General features: G+C 42.0%; 1 long non-coding RNA gene across 1 annotated transcript; it reads right to left on the bottom strand.

Annotated features, from left to right (window-relative positions):
* Positions 1–204: 204 nt before the first annotated feature.
* Positions 205–2,483, bottom strand: LOC141553237 (uncharacterized). Its single transcript, XR_012485335.1, has 3 exons — positions 2,196–2,483; positions 1,772–1,933; positions 205–1,685 (listed from the first exon to the last, which is right to left on the bottom strand). It is a non-coding gene; the product is annotated as an uncharacterized LOC141553237 (long non-coding RNA).
* Between the last annotated feature and the right edge of the window lie 4,796 nt (positions 2,484–7,279).

The following is a 7,279-nucleotide window of genomic DNA, read 5'->3' on the forward strand; positions in this document are numbered from 1 at the left end:
AACTTTAAAACTACATATATATATATATATATATATATCACTCACAACATACATATATAGTGTATATAGATACATGCCCTAGAGAGAGACTATATAGAGAATATATGTCTATATTTGCATAGAGAGTTTGTATCCACGCATATGTACATATGTGAGCAATTATTACTTTTAGAATTAAGAGAGAAACAATTTAACTTTGGGCCAGTCTTGGAAAAGATCCTCCCATCACTTTGGCACCTTATATTCCCATTTGACAAATGAGGAAGCTGATCATCCAGTGAAATGAAGGTGTAGAAAAACGGGAGTAAAACTGAACTCTCTCAGCTTCCCAAGCCAGGGTTTCTTTCCAGAGTGAAACACCCCTTACACTTTTTACCAAATACACATACTGTTGAACTGATGCATATACTGGGCACTCATATAAAGAAATATAGTGGGACAAAAAGAGTATTGGGCTTGGTGTCAGGATACCCTGATTTAATTTAGGGGTCAGACACTTAAATTAGCATCATGACCTTGGGGAAAATCACTTTAAGCCTCAATTTTTTTATCTGTAAAATTAGTATACTACTACTACCTATTCCAAAGGATTTCTTTAAAAATGCTTTGCAAATCTTATTACAATGAGAGTCATTATGTTATATAAGCATTTTCAAAGCATGTCTTTCTAAGTAGCTGGGAGCACCTGTCTGCAGATAGTTATAATCTTAATAACTGACATTTACAAAGTATTTTACATGCATTATCCCATTTGAGACATACAACAATCCTGCGAGGTAGGTACAAACAGGTATTATCTCCATTTTATAAGGTAAGGAAACTGAACCCAATAAAAGAAAGGAACAAGTATCTACTACTGATAGGCACTGTACTAAGTTCTTTATAAATATTTTCATTTGAGCCTTATAAATACCCTAGGAGGTAGGTGCCATTATCATTGCCATTTTTACAGTTGGGGAAACTGAGGCAGGCAGAGGTTAGGTGCGAGGCCACATAAAGTTGAAGAGTTAAAGAGACCCCTTTCTCAGTAATACATATCAGGGAGTGATGGTTTGGAAGCTTGGTTGTGGCTAAAGCCTTTCCCCCCTCCTTTCCTGCCACAGACAAACATCACTAATAGATATTGCTTGATTTTCATTCTGATTTTAAAGAATGCTAATTCATGTGAAATGTATTAAAGCAGATTTGTTACTTTAAAGGATAAAATACAAATTTCCCCATGGATACCTGATGATTTTAAGATTTTTTTTTCTTATAGTCATCTTTGAGCAAATACCTGGATTATTAACTTGAAAACAAAGCAATACATTTTTAGTTCGTGTTCATGGAAACTTCGCTTTTCCCTTTTGAGAAGGATTTTCAGTCACATTTTTAAAAATTCACAGACAATTGAATTTTATCTGTCCTTCGTCCAGTGTTTCCTGTACTCAGAAAAGTCACAGATCCACTTGGACCAAGAGATATTGCCCTCTTTGCATAAACAATGGAAAGGAATAAAGAGGATGCCCTGGCTAAAAGTGGAAACTTGGTCCCCAGCAATGATGCAGGGACCAGGTTTCTACAAGAGTTTTTTTCTTTTTCATTTTGCTGTGAGGGTTGTAGGCAAGGAAGAAAAAGGCCTGTGACCTATATCGTCAAGGTCTACTTCTTAACTGTTCAGCAATGGGAGAGAATCAGAATGCATTCTGAAAAAAAAAAAAAAAAAATCAGAAGTGCTGATTGTCCCTCTAAGCCTTTCCAATCACAGGCTAGCAGTTAAAATAATGCTCACCTACTGAGCTTCCAACTGGGCCCATCTACCTTTTTCGCTGGCAGGGTCATGTCTAGTCAAGCCTGATGTAGCTGCTGCGAGCCCCGGCTGATCTCCCAATTCATGGCATCCCAGCTACACCTGTTTATCATGGAGTCCCTCCATTTTCCTTCCCCTCCTCTCCTGTAGAAAAGGAGCATTAATTAAAACAGTAAACAAATGGGCTTCTCGTTCTAAATCAGGGCTGCAGGCAACGGAGAGATAACTTGGGCTCTGGAGAAGAGGGATTTTCTGTTAATTTATGGAATCCACCGTCACTCTGTGGAGCAGGCAGGCTGCTTGCTCGCTTAACGGGGAAATAGAAGCAGACAGCTTTTGTCTAAACACTTCTTTTGCTCGGAATATCTTAATTTTTTATTTGAATTTTTAATAAGGTTCATGGTACTTTTTTAGTGGAGCAAACTCCCGGCTTTTTGGCGATGCGGCAGGGGCTGCTCCGCGCGTGTCCTCCCCGGGGCTGGCGGATCAAGGCGTTGTGAAAGTTGGGCGCTGAGGACGGGCTGGAAGCCGAGCTGCTCTTGTTGGGCCGGCGGGGCCGGGGCTCCCGAGCAGGCAAGGCAGTAAGGGCTCCAGCTGTCCGATTGTCGTCCTTCGGTCAGCTCCGTCTGCATCTCTAGTTTGCTCCGAAACCCTTCTCTCTGCGACACAACAGCAGCGTCGCTGCCAAGGAAACTCCGAGCTCCAAGGAGCCCCAAATGTTGTCGGGAAAACACACACCTTTTGATCGGTTCAGTGGTAGTTAGGCTCTGCCCTGTATTAACTTACCCATTAACTACCAGAGGCACTACGGGAAATGTTTGTTCTTGACATTTTGTTTCCAGCTCCCGGAGTTATAACTCAGTGCTGATTAATATTGTTGGAGAAGGGTTGTGTTTTATTCCAAACTGATATTTGGAATTCTTCAGTTTAAGTGAAATCACATTAAAATTGTAGTTTTCATAAAATTATAGACAGTCCAAGAAAAAAACTCTGTAAATTTTTGTCATTTCGAGTGTAAACCTCCTTAAAAACACAGGAATGTCTGGTACATATTTCAAGCCAGCCTACTTTTTCTGGTGGCATATCCAGTAATCATGTTGACAAATTAATGGTAGAGAATTAGTTGTACATTAAAGATTTAAATTATATTATGCAGCACATTGTCATAAAGTGATATAAAACAATAGGAAAATAAATGTAAATTAATTCAAGTTACTGACATGTAAAACACCAGACTGACATCTGTACACTTAACAACCAACTCAGCTGCCATAGTTTAGAAGAACATAAGGCAAGCAAACGTTAGTTGTGGAAATAAATTGAATTTGTGGGTATGACAAATTTGGCTGGGAGGGAAAAGTAGGCACCAGGAAGGAGGGAAGGTCTTTTCCTGCTCTCTAAAACGAGACTGATTGGTTTGCTAAGGGTTAAGTGGAGCAAACTGTCATTTCCCCCTTCCCCGCCACTCCTCTCGATAACCTCTGCATACACATTTTCAGCATCAGTCAGGCTGCCAGAGCTGTCCAGGAAAGTTTTCTGTTAGACAAGAGGGAGGAGGGGGGAACTAAGTTGTAGTGCTCCGGAGACTGTGAGAGTGAAGCGACCCAGTGCTTGAGCTTTCTCAAATTGAGCTCCTGGAAAAAAAAAAAAAAAAATGAAAGAAAGAAAGAAAAAAAAAAAAGCTTGCTATGGCTCTTGGGCCCCTGCAGGCCCGACTTTCTGGGAGGGGGGTAGCATGCACACTACTGTGCGGACTAATTATAAGGATTCGGTTTCCCGGTATGAAGGAATGCATTACCTGTAGCAAAGGATGCATAAAATATCAGAAACCAGAGGCACTGGGAGGAAGCTGAATGCCCCAGTGAATTCAAGCCCTATCCCTAGGTTTATACCCACAATCCAAGCCCATGCTGAGAGACTAATCACTTGCCCATTGTCAGTGCGGTTGTCCAATCAGCCCCTGAATAGCAAAACTTCACAATGCAGAGTATGAATTAGAGGAGAATAAATGTGGATGAAGACTTTTTTTTGCAACAATACCTAACTGGGCCTTTCAGAGAGGACAACTGATAGACAAAAGGTCGGCGGAAATTGGAGTAACTTTTGGAGGCCCTTGTAGCTCCTGTCAATAAGAGTTAGCTCCATAATGGAGGAACTGGCCCCCTTTTTTTGTACAAGATAGATCAATTGTTCATAGAAGGAAAAAAAGTCATAAAAATTGGGCAATTTGTTGTTGTTGTTGTTGTTGTCCTTGTCTTAGAAATGATGGCTTTCTCTGGTGAATAAGACCAAGTGTATTTGGCTTCTGCTTATATGAATTGTAGACCTGGTCATTACTGAGACTAGGGCGAAGTAGTGACATTCCATGCCATCCTCCCCCCCAAACCCTCCCCAACGTCCCCCCATCCCACCCCCAACAAATAGCTTCTTGAGCTATACAAATGTCAGGTCTCTGTTTTAAAAATTTAGCTTTGTTTACCCAACAGAATGGAATTCATTACTGCATAAAAGTGGTTCTATTTTCTGACCTTTTTATTCAAAATGTTGAGAGTATCAAAAAGCTCATTTGAAGGTCGAAGGTTTATGTATCTATTCTCTTAAGTGTTTTAGAAATTCATACGGAGGACACAAAAGGTGGAAAATGTGAAAACATACTGTTCATTGTTTATCCTAACCTTGGCATGGTTATTAGATAAATGAATGTAGAAAAATGACTTTAAAAGCCATTGTGAACAGGGATTTTTTTTTCCTTGAAGACTGTTAATTTTAGCCCCTGATCTGTAAAGGTCAATTTCTAATTCTTTTCACTGTGCAGTTTATATAACTTCTGCATTTCAAGTCTATAAAAAGCTTTTGCAGACTTTTCATACAATAAGTAGCAATTTCTTTCATTATTGCTTGAATTTTTTTTATGTAATTCCTACAGACATTTTGATGAAATTATCAGGCTTAAAAGCCGTTAGAGCCTTTCATTTGGGTGGGTGTGTGTGTGTTTTTTCTCCCTGATCCATTCTCTCTGGATAATTTAAAATTAGCAAGATTAATCAGTTCAGTGATTTAAAAGGCCACACTTTAGTTAGAACAAGGTCTAAAACAAAACCATTTTATTTTTATATTGGTATATGTCTTAAAAAGTCTTTTCAACTAGTTATCTAAAGCCGATATTTAACTGTTACTTAGTCTCCTAATTTCTGTCTTTTGTTAGCAGAGCTTTCCTGCCCAAATCTCCTCATTCTGTCCCGTGCTAATTGCAGCTTACATTATATAACTTGCTTTGTAAAGAAAACTCTAACTCCAAGCCTTGAAAGTTGCGTGTTTCTATTTGCTCAAACTTGATGCACTTGTCTGGAGAGGGTCATTGCAAGGAAAGCTGTGTAGGCTGTAAGAATGTCCCGGATAACAAGCTTAAACAGAACCTTTTGTTGTTACTAGTATTCTCAGGCCTCCAAAATGAGGCCTTCTTTTGCTAACCGAGAGCTGAAGTGGTTCATTACTGCTGTTTCCTCCTCTAGGCCAGGGCCCGGCTATTCCCACTCCTGAAGGTCTGTAACTTCCTTAAAAAGGAAGAAGGAAAACATGGCCCAGAAAGGTCTTGTTAGCACTTCCTATGTGAAATTAGCAGCTTTCTAAAAGGTACAACTCCAATTACCTCACATTGTGGGGGCAGGGACCAACCCAACAATGGGCCCAGCCTAGCAAGTGACATTCTGTCTTTCTCGAGTTACTTCCCTAATTAGGAATGAAGAAGCTCTATTCTGGTGAGTGCATCTATTTACAGTGGCCACAATGCTCTAACTTGAGCATCCTTCTCAAAGACCAGTGTTAAAAAACAAGTGCTCTTTTAGCCGAGCGGGCCCCGGCAGATCGGCATTCCCCACGGTTCCGCCCCGGAGAAGAGGGGAGCCGCTTCGGCGGATGGGGGGATTGTTAACACTTCAGAATTCATTTTCCACAATGGCGCCCCTGCCCAGAGAGCTCTGGGAATTACAGTGGACAATAGAGACGCATTCTTAGGAGGGGCTAATGATGGAAAGAGAAAAAAAAAGAAAAATATTTATTGCTTTTGACAGTTCCACAAGGGGCAAAAATCCTTGTCGTGGCTAAAGTTTCCACAGCTGTTGGGGGAAGGTGGCTTCAGGGGGGTGGGGGTGGGGGACTCGAGCAGCCTCCGACTTCTTTGTTAGGAGGCTGAGTGCCCAGGGCCAAGCTGTGAAATTAGAGATTAAGTTCATTAAGGTAAGGGAATTGTGTGTGGGGGCATTGTTGTTGATACAGGTGGAGTTCGGGGGCCTGGCTCCCCCGAGCCTATTTACATGTAGGCGTCGCCCCATTAAATGAGCTTAACGTGCACCACAAGTCAAAGATGTTTATTATTTGCACGAGAGATGACCGACGATTTCCATGGGACGTTATACTTACCAACCCCCCACCCCGAGGGTGGGCCAGGGCTCCCCGCCGGGGAGCAGGTGGGAGTGAAGACAAGTGCCGTATAGATAGTAAGAAGACCATCCCCCGTCGTCTCCCCCAGCAGCCTGGAGGAGGGAAGGAGGGAGAAAACGGGGGAGTAAAGGCTCATCTCCCCCTTCTCTTTTATTGCCCACCCACCCACCACCAAAGCTATTACCTCTCCCGACTTGGGGAGGGCTGCGGGAGGAAGGCTGGCCAATGCCCTCTGATTATTGGCCTGTCCGCAGTGGGAGCGCGTGTGTCTGTGTGTGTGTGTGTGTGTGTGTGTGTGAGTGCCCAGAAACCGGGGGCCCTATTACAGGGCCCTTGGCTTGAAGTACGGCCTGGTGAAGAGAATTTCAGAGCCAAGGTGGTCCCTCGTGACTCTGTCCTTCCCCACGGAGCCCCAAACCACTGCCTCCTTGGAAATCTGGCCTGCCTACCTTTGATTTCTTTAAAAGAATAATAATGATCATAATAATATAAAGTTTTGCGCCTCCCACACATGCCTCTGTTCTGTGCTGTGTTTTTTTGTTTGTATGTTGAAATGTCTTCGCATCTATCACAAGTGTTTGATAAGATTTCCGCCCCTCTCCAGTAGCCAAAAAGTGCGGGAGAAGTTTCTAAGGCGGTTTGCATACTTGATACACATTATCATATCCCCCAGAAGTTTGCTCCGTTTGTCCAGTTTATTTTTTTTTTTCTGGGGATGAGGGCGTTGCTGGGATAGGATGGAGGATCCATCTCTCTTGTGTCTTGAGTTTAGGATGCTGATGGTTGTGCCGACATCTACCCGTTCAGTATGCCAAAAAAAAAAAAAAAAAAAAAAAAAAAAATACCAGTCCCTTCACAGGTCCCTCGGGTTCTCACTGGGCAGGCTTTGAGGAAAGATTTCTGTGTTTACTTTTGATGGAGTCAATAATCCATCATCTCAGCTGCTTCCACTTATTATTATTCTTTTTTTTTTTCTTTCTGATGGTTAGCTCAGGACTGCAATAAAGGTGAGAAATATGCTTGACGTTAGATAGCCGGAGAATCAGAACA

Source organism: Sminthopsis crassicaudata, chromosome 2 (assembly GCF_048593235.1).
Source record: "Sminthopsis crassicaudata isolate SCR6 chromosome 2, ASM4859323v1, whole genome shotgun sequence".
NCBI lineage: Eukaryota > Metazoa > Chordata > Mammalia > Dasyuromorphia > Dasyuridae > Sminthopsis > Sminthopsis crassicaudata.